General features: G+C 38.8%; 1 long non-coding RNA gene across 1 annotated transcript in view; it reads right to left on the bottom strand.

The window, feature by feature from the left end:
- Positions 1-12,879, bottom strand: part of LOC130912867 (uncharacterized) — a 35,147-nt gene extending 22,268 nt beyond the window's left edge. The window contains exons 1-2 of the long non-coding RNA XR_009062655.1: positions 12,710-12,879; positions 12,356-12,528 (exon numbers count right to left, since the gene is read on the bottom strand). This is a non-coding gene — a long non-coding RNA (uncharacterized LOC130912867). The remainder of the gene's footprint in view (positions 1-12,355; positions 12,529-12,709) is intronic.
- Positions 12,880-13,357: the final 478 nt, after the last annotated feature.

The raw sequence follows: 13,357 nt of genomic DNA, 5'->3' as shown, positions 1-13,357 counted from the left end.
ACACAAACAGAAAGGAGGCTTCCATAATGCTCTGCATTGTTTACGTCCTTGAACTGAATGAATTCGGTCGCACTTGTCGACGTTGATCTTAGCGTGGTGACGTCACGTAACCTTACGCACGGCTGAGGAGGGGTCGGGGGTTAGATGGATGGAAAAAAAAAAAAAAAAGACACAGCCTTTTTTTTGTCAATGGGAAAGGTGCCAAATGCCAATTGCTAGTGGGTTGCATCGGCTTGGAAAAAAACACGCGTTGACCCACTAGTTTCAGTGGGAAAGGGGCATGAGTGTACACAGGCCAGTTGCTGGGTAGAGTTGTATTTCCAGGGTTGCTGTGGGTGGCTCATCTTTGTTATCCCCTTATTCAATATTAGATCTGATATGAAATATTTGAATAAAGTAAAACATTAATGAACGAATGCAATCATGATAGGATACTGCTTGATCTGCACGGAACTGTATGGACATACTGGAACTACTAGTGATATACTGTACATATCGTACATGTTAGAGCTGCAAAATTATAGCCACTAGAATCCTCCAGTAACTGGAATACTGTATATCTCACCACATCTATTTCAATGTTTTTTTTCTATGCAATAATGAGGCCCTTCAAAGCAACCATGCCAGATTAAAACTGGTCTTTATTTTCACTCCTCACGCTTCTGCCACTTATATATATATATATATATATATCTTTCCTCACTCTCCCCTCTTCTCCCCTGGTAGGGTGGGTGGCTGTTCATCTCAAGCTTGGGTCTTCTACCGGAGGCCTGAGCTCAAAAACAACCATGTGAAACTCATAGTCTAGTCACATATATGCAGATTTTAAAGACATAAATAACATGAGAAACTACCACTAACTTGTATGTATGTGAGAAAAAACACAGAAGCCCAAGCAAACTACACAGTAAAGCTGGAGCTATGAAACTATGACACAAATGTGAACTTCGTTGAACAACATGCTTTTAAACAATTTTCTAGTTTAGCCACTGTTTCTCTTCACTTTAGGTTTACTGCTATTATCTAACATGCAGACATATTACTCCTGTGTATAGGCTACTCATGGAAAGTTTCTTTGAACATTCCCAGAATTCTGCAACCCCTCCTGTTGATAATGAAGTGTGCGGTGAGTGGACAAAATGTGCACAATGTTCTGCACCAGTCTAAACAACACAGGAGAAACCACTGAAGCCGCTGTGTTCTTATGAATGATTTTACAATGGGGTCGTAGTATAACAACAACAACCGTTGGCAGGTGTCACAGGCACCCACCAGACTGCCACGATAACAAAAACATCTGCGTGAGGACAACACAAGCGCACATGTGCTGCGCTATTACCGCAAAGTGCACAAACAGGACTCGAAACTGGCCTAAAATTCAAGAAAATAATTCTTATGGCAGGACATGGCATTTATCCCTTCATACACACACTTTTCATTGAAAGGATTACACTGTTGTTTTTTAATTGGTTTAGCAGCGCGTGCTTGTTTGATCCTGGTATTATAGAACAGTGTGTTTTCTTCCCTGAGAGAGCTGATTAAAAATCTCCACCCGTCAACACACAGCCAGATAGATAACACTGTTTGATTAATTCACAAACACACATGTCATAATCCCCGCCCGCTCATTGGGCACCGCCTTGGCACTGTCTCCAAAGCAAGAGTGGAATGCCTGACGTGTGTAGCACCGCCTCTTTCAGGAATGAGCCAAGTGCCAGCAAAAACAGCATGTGCAGCATGGTGTGGGCTCCATCTGACACCAAGGTAAACAAAGACTCCAGCCGCTACTATGCAACATGTTGTTGTGGTGCCTTTAAGGACATCACATTATTGACCTCCTCTTGTCTCACCACAACAGGCAGAGAAAACATGTCGTGTTCGCTCACTGCTGACTTCATTAGTTACATCTGCATGGTCAAATAATCATTTAAACATTTGTAAACATGTTACGGAAAACTAGACAAAAGAAACAGTCTTTACATGTTGCATGTATCAAATACACCACAATTGAGAACAGAATAAATGGAAAATGAATATAGTTTTGTAAATATAAAATTTCTTTGGTTGCAAAAATAAAGTCAAAAGTTTACAAGAACAGCAAGAAATGGGTCACAACTTTATGAGAATATTGTAAAAATATTACAAACAGATAAGAAGAGCACAAAGAGAATAAAGATATAAAACAATAACCCTCGAAGTTAATATGTTTTTTTTTTATGTTTTAAGAATTTAATGATGAGGTAAAAATGTCATTAAGAGGATGAAACCATTGTGTTAAAAAAGAAATTAAATCATATTTTGACGTTTGATGAGGACTACTTTTAAAGGTGCAATTAAATGGTGTCAAAAAAATGAAAATGTAATTTTACATGTAAATGGAAAAACAATTTGACACTCAAATCTCTCTGGCTTTTACCATTTCATAGACTTTCCATCCACAACAATGCATCAGGAAACGTCCACTTCTGTTACTGACATCACAATCAAAACGTGATGATAGTGCTAATTTTTTTTTTTTTTTTTTTTTTTTTAACATCGTGCTTAGCTTTCTAGTGCTGCGCAAGCTAGTAAGTTGCTAACATCATTAAAGTCAAATGTCCCTATTCTGGTAAACTGTCTAAATTTAGACCAGCACGGGTCTATGCAAAGTGAAGGGATGTTTTAGAATAGTGTTTTAGGATAGTGACCAAAGCAACTTGTTTGGCTGGTGGAAGGTTGACAAACACTTGCCTTGAGGAAGTATAGGAGCTAAAGGGCACATTACATGAATTTTGGTCGATGGAAATATGGCCCACTTTTTTTTTGTATATATATCATGCTGTTAATTTAATTTTTTATTTGCTTTTTTATTTTAAAAATTACAAGAAGTTTATTGTAACAAATGCCGTTCTTTATTTATTTATTTATTTATTTATTTATTTACCAGAATACTATTGTAATATTCAGAGTAAAAGCAACAACATTTGGAGTGTAAATTAAATAGATTTATGGTACATTATTTAATAAAATACACTGTAATGAATAGTAGCTACCAAAAATCATCCTCTAAAATGCATTTGAGGGGGGTGGTACCTACGTACCTTTATATTATACGGTATTCTGGAAATGAAGTGTTAACAAATAATGTCAAACCTATTTAAATACAAGTAAAAAATATGACTCAATACTACCCGATAAACAGCGATATTGCAAAATAAATAGTTTCATGTTGCAAGTCCAGTGGGGTGCTGGAGCCTATCCTAGCTGACTTCAAGTGAAGCATGGACTGCACCCTAAACTTAGGGTGCCCTACGGCTAGCCAGTCGCCGTAGGGCACATATAGAGACAGACAACTACTTGCATTCAAAATCAAACTGCCACTGAGCAGGAAGAGATACTGCGCTACCACTACACCATCAGCGACTATGAAAAAAAAAAACAATGATAAAAAAATAAAATAAAGAATAATGCTGTCTTTTGTGTTATGTTAGGTTACAAAAACATAGTGCAGGTGCGTCATGGACTGTGTGTTAGTGACAGTGACCTTTGCACCGGCATCACGTCATAACTTCTGTGTGTTTATGCATGTGTGTATGCCTTCACGCATGCGTGTATGCGTGTTTGCTTTAGCGGCGCAGCGTTTCCTCCTGGGTAACAAAAGTTCAAAAATGTACGCACTACATAGTGACTGACGCCTTGTATTGTGCATGGTTACGGGCAGCAGAAAATCCTCCTCAGTGGGTAACAACAAAAGGAAGGGAGGTGGGTCTAATGGGGCGTAACAAGGTTATTAAGGATCATAACATCAAATAAACACATGGAAAACATCATCCGAGTGCCCCTACATTGAGAAACCTATCCCATTGAGCAAGTACGCTGGCGAGCCAATCGCAAATCTGTTGCCAGCAGCAACAGCTCCTGTTTATCACTGCTCCGGCCGAATCCTGCACTCTGATTGGCTGCTGGCAGGGGCTCGGGAGCACGGCCCCCCCTTCCCCACTCTGCCTGCCTTTCCTTAGCTACAGATTAAATAACACAGGCCAAAACAAAAAGGGCTTATTTTTGTTTTTCATCACATACGGTGAAAATATTTAGGTTTATTCAGATTTAGGCGCATTTGCCATAAAGTGGAGAAATGTAGACCCAAACACAAAGTGAAAGAGGATGGGGAGAAGGGGAGCAGGACTGGAGGGAGGGGTAAACTTGCACCCTGTTGCCATGCACCCTCAGTGTGTTACTAGGTTAAGCATGGTGTGTTGCTAAGAAAAAAAAGTAAGTGCAAGAAAGAGGGGCAATTGCATCAGCCCCTCCTTCCAAAGCCCTTGAAAAACAACTTGCTCTATGCAAATGTTTATATTCAAATCGCCCGCTAAAGGGAGGTGGAATTCAAACATGAAAGGCAATAACATGAAAAATAGATATTACAAAGCGTGTCAACAAGTTCTTACTCACGAGTCCGGCAAGGTTTACGATGCGTTGGTCCTGACATCTAAGGTTTCAAGTTCCATACAATGCCAAATGAACTGGTTGGCACAACAGAGTTCAAAAAACATCACATGGCATGAGAGGGCAGGTTGAAGTATCGTTGTACTTTGTGGTTTTCAACTGATCAATTGTTTTGAACTCATAGAATAGAAGTGTTTTTATTAACGTTAATTATAACTTCATTATTAAACCGACAACGAATGGGCGAGACAAAGTTGACTGGGCGATATTCCGCCTTCAGATGTGGTGTCCTATACGCAACTGGGGTGGGATGGCACTGGGTGTATAAAGGAATCGGGCAGATACACACAAGGGTGTGACTTCTAACACCCAACACGAACCAGTGTTGAAAGCAATTGTCACTATTTGGAAAGTATTTTATCCATCACCACAAAAGCTAATTATATCCAGTATTTGAGGGATGGCATGTTGCACACTCTTTGCAACTAAATCTCCTGGTTTGTGAGTGAAAGGCAAAGAAAATAAATAAACTTTGAATTACCACAGCACATCGATGTGCCCAGTTCAGTTTCAAAGCCCACACCATATTTTTAACACTGTGTTCCAGGGATGTTCAAATTCTCGCTCGCTTCATTCCTTTGCATCTTGATGCATTATACTAAAAATTGTGTTTTGGCAGAGATGTGCAAGTAAGTGTACAGTACAGTTTAGAAAAGTATGTCTCAAGTAAATAGTAATCCTGCCAATAATTACTCAATTTAAAAAAAACTCAGTCAAAAATGTATAAATAAAATAAATGAGTAACTTCAGTTTTAATATTATTTCAATCTGAGCATAAATGACAAGGAGACAAAAAATATCAAATACTGATATTTAAATTCAAATCCTCCAATGCTCCAAATTAGATGCATGGAAGTTGAATTGATGACTCTAAATTGTATGTAGGTATAAAAGTACTTTTGAAAGGTTGTCGGATTGTCTGTGCCCTGAGATTGGCTGACAACCAGTTCAGGAGTATTGTGGCATTCACCCCAAAGTATGTGGGATAGGCTAGAGCAGGGGTCAGCAACCAAAGTCCCCAAAGCCGCATGACCCCTGTGATGCTGCTCAGCTTTAAAATAGAAAATGAATATTAGATTAAAACTTATTGCAGTGCTTATGAGAACAAGGCTCGCTTATTTAGTATCTCAGTTAACAGAACACTCACACACGTCATGAGTTTACCAACTATGTAAAGTCACGGTGCCACTCGGAAGGTGTGCCCACAAGTCCTTGCGCCATTGACACTTGCCAAATTCACTCTGAATGAACACTGGAGACCCTGGTGACGATTGGATGGATGGATGGATGGATGGATGGATGGATGGATGGATGGATGGATGGATGGATGGATGGATGGATGGATGGATGGATGGATGGATGGATGGATGGATGGATGGATGGATGGATGGATGGATGGATGGATGGATGGATGGATGGATGGATGGATGGATGGATGGATGGATGGATGGATGGATGGATGGATGGATGGATGGATGGATGGATGGATGGATGGATGGATAAAATCTTGGAAAGAGAAACATCAGCCCCTTTCACATACACCTGAAGACCGTTTAAATCCCGGGATTTAAACGGGCAGCCCTTGTATGTAAAAGCAATTTCATGGGTCGACTGACACAGAGATGTCGCGGACATTTACCAAATTGCGTCTTAATAAATGTCCAGGACCAGCAGTGTGCATGAAAACAGGCATTAAATTCCAGGGTCACAGCACGATGCCTGACGACATACATGTCATAGCGGTTCCATCGTCACTTCCTCTTTATTGTCTTAAAATGCAGTAATTAATGCATTAAGTCATGTTAATTCATATATTACTAAATGTTAGATAAGGGATTAAATGAATTATTGTCATGTCACTTAAACATGAGTTATTGTCTAAAAATGCATTAACTATTGTTAATTACTGGACCCTTATTGTAAAGTGTTATCAAATTCTCATCTCAACATAGCAAGCTGGAAATAGGTCAGTTAAACTGAAAATATAACAAAATGAATTTGCTACTGGATCATAGAGCTGAGGAAGAGAGTCCATCGTTCATCGTCTATCTTTAGAAATGTGTGGTTTATTTTGTTGCTGATGTTAGGATCCACAACTGCGGAAACAAGGTTGTACCTCAATGCAGAAAACAACGGAGGGAAGCGTTCAAGGGTTTGTTAAATACAAACAAAAATACACACGATCTCGGAAAATGGTGGAATAACACAATTACTCCGTGACAGTAGGTCGGCGGGGATCAATAATACTAACCTAAGCGGTAGGGAGAGAGCCGATAAGACAACAAACCAAATACACTCAAATACCAGCACAACATAGGGGATTTAAAAAAAAGGGCAGCAGACGTACAAGCTAGCAAATGCACGAAATTCGAGAGTACCAGGTGTGGAATGGCACTCAGCAAGTTAATATCTCGGCACCATTCTCTTGGATCGCTCGGACTTAAATACGGTCCTGATGATCTTTGAATTGGCTGCAGTTACGACGTGGGGACCGCTCCCACAACCGGATCTGAAACTAAACACGATCTGACCAACAGAATGTGACAGCCAATGCTGACCAAAATTGACATAGCCTGATGTTCGGGTTATAAAATCGCGCCAGCAGCCCTGCCGGCACAGAGAGCGCCGGTGGGCAACGCAGTACAAGATAGTGAAAGTGTCCAACCCATGTCACTGCTGGGATATCTCTCAATGCGTGAAAACAATGCCGCGAGTAAATCCCGCGTCACCATACACGGGAATTTACTGGGATATGTGTGTGAAAGGGGCTATACCTATCAACAGGAAAACATCTGGGATGAATTTTCCAAGCACAACTTCGATGTGGATGCTGAAATGTGAATATTTTTAGGCAAACTGCAGCTGTTTATTTTCATAGGGTGTGACCTAAACATAGATCCAGGAGTGTTGTGTTTCTTCTGACTGAATGTCAAACACCTTTGTTTCTGCCGTCACTTTGAATAATATTCCTTTGTGTGGCGCCACAGTGGCTTAATGCCAACAATTGATTGGTTAAATACAGTCAAATGACTTCACTCAATGTTGTGCTAGATTGGTGACACAGAGTCAACAGGCATGTCTCTGCTATAAGAACATTGTATAATTTAGATAATAAATACTGTCGATAAAATGGTATACATCTTAGGAGTACCCTTTCTTCACAACAAACATAATACAGTGATCCCTCAATTATCGCTGTTAATGGGGAGCTGAACAGACTGCGTGAAGTGAAAATTGAAAAACCGTGCAGTAGTGTCACCAACCCCACCCCAATTTTTACCATACTTTTTTTTTTTGTGTGTTTATACTGTGTATTATCAGTAAGTCTATATAAAACCCTACAAACATTCGTATGTTATCATTATAACATTAAAGACTAAAGAATGATTTTAATCATGTAAATAAAATATTAATAATATACTTTAAATAACATACATTAACTAATGTATAAATAATATAAATAATACATACTGAACATTCGTTCTCTCACTCTCTCTCATATGATTCGTGTGCGGGGTGGGTAAGTGTGCATATTGTCGTTGTAAATAAAGTGTACATAAATATGTGTTTAGAACTCTTTTAAATAATAATATAATATGCAGGTATTTTAAAAATCTGCTATGCACTGAGGATGTGAAAAGTGTGCCGGGAAGTAGCAAGGGATCACTGTACTCAATTCAAAGTGTGAAGACTATTAAACTATATTTGAAAACAGCTTTGACGTTACAAATTTCAAAATTACAATAATATGAAATTAATATATAATTGCGTGATGGATTGGTTTTACCTCATTCAATGCTATTGATAGTGATAGATGTCAAATCCATTTAAACTGGGATGGCTGGCATTAAGATAAATTATCATATTTCAGTGTCATTGACTGTGATGGAGTTCGAATCCATTTTGTCAATCGTGGCAGCGATCAATCAATGGCACCCAAATTTATCAAATGACATTAAAGCAGTTACAACAGTTGGTAGGTCGTTTATCTGCTTCTTCAGTTTCAATGTTGCGAGGGTTAATATGCTAAAGTAGGGTCAATGTAAAAATAGTTCATTTTGAGAGCAGAGCTGGAATTTTTTTTTACAGTAAATTGCAGCCAATGAGTTAAAGTGGTCAATAAACTTAAGTTGCAGAATGTCAAAGTAGACCTAGCCTATATGACTTTGTTTACATTAAGGGAGCACAGGAAGCTTGCACCAATATCAAAATTGCACATAAATGACCTCACATGCGTCAACAAGCTGGCAGTTAGAACACAGACATCAACAATAATGCATATATAATACGTACAAACATTATATGTTAAATACTGTTTATTTGACCTGAGTTGACATTTTCCCACTTTGATTTAAATGAGGTTAAGCGCCACATTACTCCAAAGGACTGTAATTACTTCTCTCTTTCGTCAACCTCATTAACTGAAGTCAACATTAAACCATATTTAAATACTGTACATACTGTATAATTTTGCAGTACTTTAGATCTACAAGGAGTACATTTTTATATGTTTATTTGGTTTGTGGATCATAAGTACGATTCAGCTAACCTTGCATTCCGTTGACGACATTGCTCGCATGGACAGTATGAAAAATCTATGCTCCATTAGCCCAAAATCGCAACATATTTTTTAAAAATCTGGATTCCTATTTTTAACGATGCGGCATAAAGCCATTCTTTGATGTGACGTTTTTGCAGGAAAAAGCTACTCCTTGTTAAGATCTGTTTGTTTGTATTTGTGTCTGTTGTTAGGAGAGTATCGGCACACTTAGATAAAGTATGTTGCCAAAAGGGTGGACACTGAGTCCAGATCAAGTTTCTGTTACGCAACACCTGAGCTGATTCAAGCAGGGTGTTTTGAATAGACACCTAAAAACAAGCCGCATGTGTTCAATGTAATCTTTAACTCATTTCACTGGGGTTATCGCTATGCATTTGTCACATGCGGCAGAAGGCAAGACTCTTGTAGGCAGATATACAGCAAAAATGTTACATCAGAGCAATAGGACAAGATGTATAGTGGCATTTCAGCACGTGTGAATTTTATAGTGAATCAGCAAAGAGTGCTTAATTCAGCCCAAAAAATAATTCAGTGTTTGATTTGAAATAGTCACAACTAGACATGTGCCGATTACCGGTTTCAAGGTTTTCCGTGGTATGAAAACGTCACGGTTTCAAAACCGCAAAAATGTTCCGTCATACTGTCCCTACAGTATTAGCTATTTTTTATATCCCAATAATGCAGGGAGAAATCCCTCGCTTGCAGCTGCAAAGCTCAACCCTCCCCCACCTATTCTTGCACAATGTCTGTGAGTCAGCTGTGCTACACGATGGCTGGAGGAGGTGAACCTCTTGAACTTTTTCCCTCAATGAAGAAAACGAAATCGCTAGTATGGAAATACTTCGGCTACAGAAAAGTTAAAGACGGCTGCAGCTTAGAGGAGAAGGGCCAACCTACATGTAAAACATGTTTGCGGAGGGTGGCTGCCAAGGAGGCAATACCTCCAATATGATTTTGCATTTATACAAAATTAACGGTAGTAAACACTGTCATGAACGTTTCCCACCAGCTACGAGAGTTAACTCTAGTGTGTTTAGTATGTCTATCGGTGGTAGAACATGTGGTGTTTTTTTCTCTCTGGCAACTGTCTGTGTTGAGAAAGAGAGTGTATGTTTAATGTAAACATGATACGAGTCATACACACGTGCTTTTTATTGAAAATTATTCAATTTTTGTTCTGATGGTAATAATGTTGCGCTATGGCTGTGTGTTTAAGCTCACCTAAATGACTGCATTTATTTTAATTCATCTAGAATATTTGTTATTTTTTTCATTTATTTTAACTTATCATTATACTTATGTTCCAATTTGCTAATATGTTTTGAAAAATAAAAATCCTTTTCAATAGGAAAACTATATATACAAATATATATATATATATATATATATATATATTTTTTTTTTTTTTTTTTTTTTAACCCAGATATTTCAAAGTAAGACATTTTAGAGCTGTAATTGCAATACCTTGAGACCATGAAACTGTGATATTTTGGCTTAAAGTTATCATAATGTCAGGATTTGATACCGGCACATGCCTAGTCACAACCCTCACCTGGCATTGTGCAATATCATTAAACACAGAGCCCACCTTTGAAAGTACAGGAGTAGAAGTAGTAATGATAGCAGTAACCCCTTGACACTGCCAGTAAAAATCATAAATTTAGAGAATCCTACTATTCTTCCAATACGGTAACACAGAAATGGAGTTTTCAAAGGTACAAGAAAATAAAATTAAGAGAAAAAACAGTTAAAATGTTAAGATTTTGATAATAGTGAATAAAATTTAAAATGTTACAAGAGTAATGTAATAGTACGGGACCCATTACTGTGTCTAACAACTAAAGAGAATAAAGTTGTTATCTAACTTGCACAGCAAAGCGCGAGCCATAATGTTATTAGAATAGTGTTTTAATATTCTGGAGGGAAAAAAAAAAAACTGAATGAAGCTGCAATATACAGTATTAACTTTAAAATGTGAGAGAAAAAAAGTGGCTGTTCTGAAAGAAATACAACTGCAAAATTGTAATCAGACCTGAGGCATGATCTCTGTGCGAAATACGCTTTTGCTTGTTTGTGTTTGAGTGACTGCTACATAAGGGCCTGCCCTTGTAATCCTGACCTGTGCACAAGTGACGCCAAACGATGAGCAAATATGGCCTTCACACGCCCTCCCCTTTTTGCCTTCCCTTCACTTTTCTGAGCCTTCTATCGTCAAGATCCTCATTGCTATCAGTCCCCTTCTGCTCTCTGTCCTGGGTTGCTTGACCTCTCAGGAGTTTCAGCTGTGAGAGCACTGTACGCAGTAAAGTGCAACGTGGAAGTCACATGTTTACCCAACCCCCCTCCCCCTACCCCACCTTCCCCATCCCTGAACTTGCTTTCGAAGAAAACGAGTCGGGCAGAAACTTTGACTGGCTTTGTAAAACTATTGCCATCCTAGGGCTGGATAAACGCTAGACACCCAAGTATCAAATTTGATTTTCATTCTTGACTGTCAATATACATGGAAGGTGACTCATATCTGATATTTACACAACACACCTACGCATACCTAAGATAAAAACAAAATCCATCATATAATTAAAAAATTGCTTTTCCTGTAGTAAGTGTAGAGCTGTTTAGGCATATTGTTTTGCTGAATTACCCTGACAACCTAACCAGACATTTCACACATACAATATCTGTGAAAAAGTGTCTTCCACAAATCTGGTGATGGATGTTGGTTCCCAGTTAGCCTCTAAGATACAGTTACAATGACAATGAGTAGTTGATTTATTGTACTGTTGTACTTTAATCCATAAATTCTGCCTGATTAAATTGGCTGTTTTTCCCCGGATTTTGGTAAACCACTGGTCAGGAGATTATTGGGTAGCACAGCTATAAAAACTGTCATGTCATAGTTGTAGCTTAGGCCACCAGGTTTACAAACATTCTAAAATGTTATGCACTACAGCAAAAATGGCCATTGCATGTGAAATGAATATCGTTCCAAAGTGAGCCTTTTGTGCTGTCAAGGCTGAATTTCTTGACACAGCTCTTGTCCTGACTCCAATACAAGTTATTGCTTCTATTTCAGCTTGTATTCTGCAATGCAGCAAATAACTGTCATAATTGTGTTTGGAATTTATTGCAACAATGCGAAGTGTCCTGGCATTTATTTGAAACACTTTCTGTCTATCCTTGAATTAAATCAAGTCACAATAACTGTCTGCATGCCAGGCCAGTCCAGAAAAGAGCTTTTTATGTATATGTACTGTATGCACACAGCAGCTCTGGGGTTAGTTCACTTCCCCTCCTCCAAACTTGTACCTTGTGTCCCGGCCGGCCGGGGATTCCTAGCATGGCTCAGAGTCCATGTGTCTGTGGAAGGATAAGCTCAGCTATGCCAGTAATGTGTCAGCCCCGCCGAGGTTGCTAGCTACTCCCCATATTTGGCGAATCACTTAGCGTCGCTCCACCTCGACCAGTCTGCTTTCTGCACACTAAACAGAAAAATATGAAAAGAATGTCAGCTCAGGCCGGAATGCATGCACGGGAAACAACATGCATTCATCAGATAGTTTGCGGTTAATGACTGGAAACCTTCAAATGGCTTTCAACTGGTCTCATCTCCTCATGTAGAACACAATTTGATTTGCTCAGATCTACAACGTGTTTACACACCTCAGAGGGATTTGTAGCTCATTTCCTGTAAGTGTTCCGCTGTTTCACGCTAAACACCGAGAGGAGGGGCGGAAATTAGAACTATTAGTCTGACCTGAGGTCTGCTGCCACTTCCAGACTCATGTGATATTTTGAATATATGCAATGAGGGGAAAAACACCCACCCACACATGCAGCACGCTTATACACAAACAGTTTCCATTTCCAAAGAAGAGCTATTGCACAGAGTCTACACACGTTGCAGCCATTGAATCCTTCCAGATGCCATAGAACAAACAAGCCTGATGCAATCCCAGGACATACTGTAGCCCATTGCAAAGATAAAGCAAAACACCTTCCAAATGTTCAAAAAGAAAAGTAGTTGAAAAAACAAGGCACTGTATAATTTGTATTTAAGTCAAGCCCCAAGAGACCATATAAAAAAACATATCTCATTAAAACCTACTTGAACATATTCAAAGAATATCAAAGCATTTGCCAGCATCTGTTCTCACTCCCACTGACATCCCCAAAATTTCATCAATCTGATCTGCATTCTGATTAAAATTAGGGTCTGATTCACTTGTTTTCATGGACACTAAAAATATTGATCCGTTTAGGACCTGAGTATTCATGCATCCTAATGATCATAATGATCATAATGTAGAA

Source organism: Corythoichthys intestinalis, chromosome 3 (assembly GCF_030265065.1).
Source record: "Corythoichthys intestinalis isolate RoL2023-P3 chromosome 3, ASM3026506v1, whole genome shotgun sequence".
In the NCBI taxonomy this organism is placed as follows: domain Eukaryota; kingdom Metazoa; phylum Chordata; class Actinopteri; order Syngnathiformes; family Syngnathidae; genus Corythoichthys; species Corythoichthys intestinalis.
Note: the sequence above shows the minus strand (reverse complement) of the source record. Positions and strands in the feature narration are given on the sequence as shown.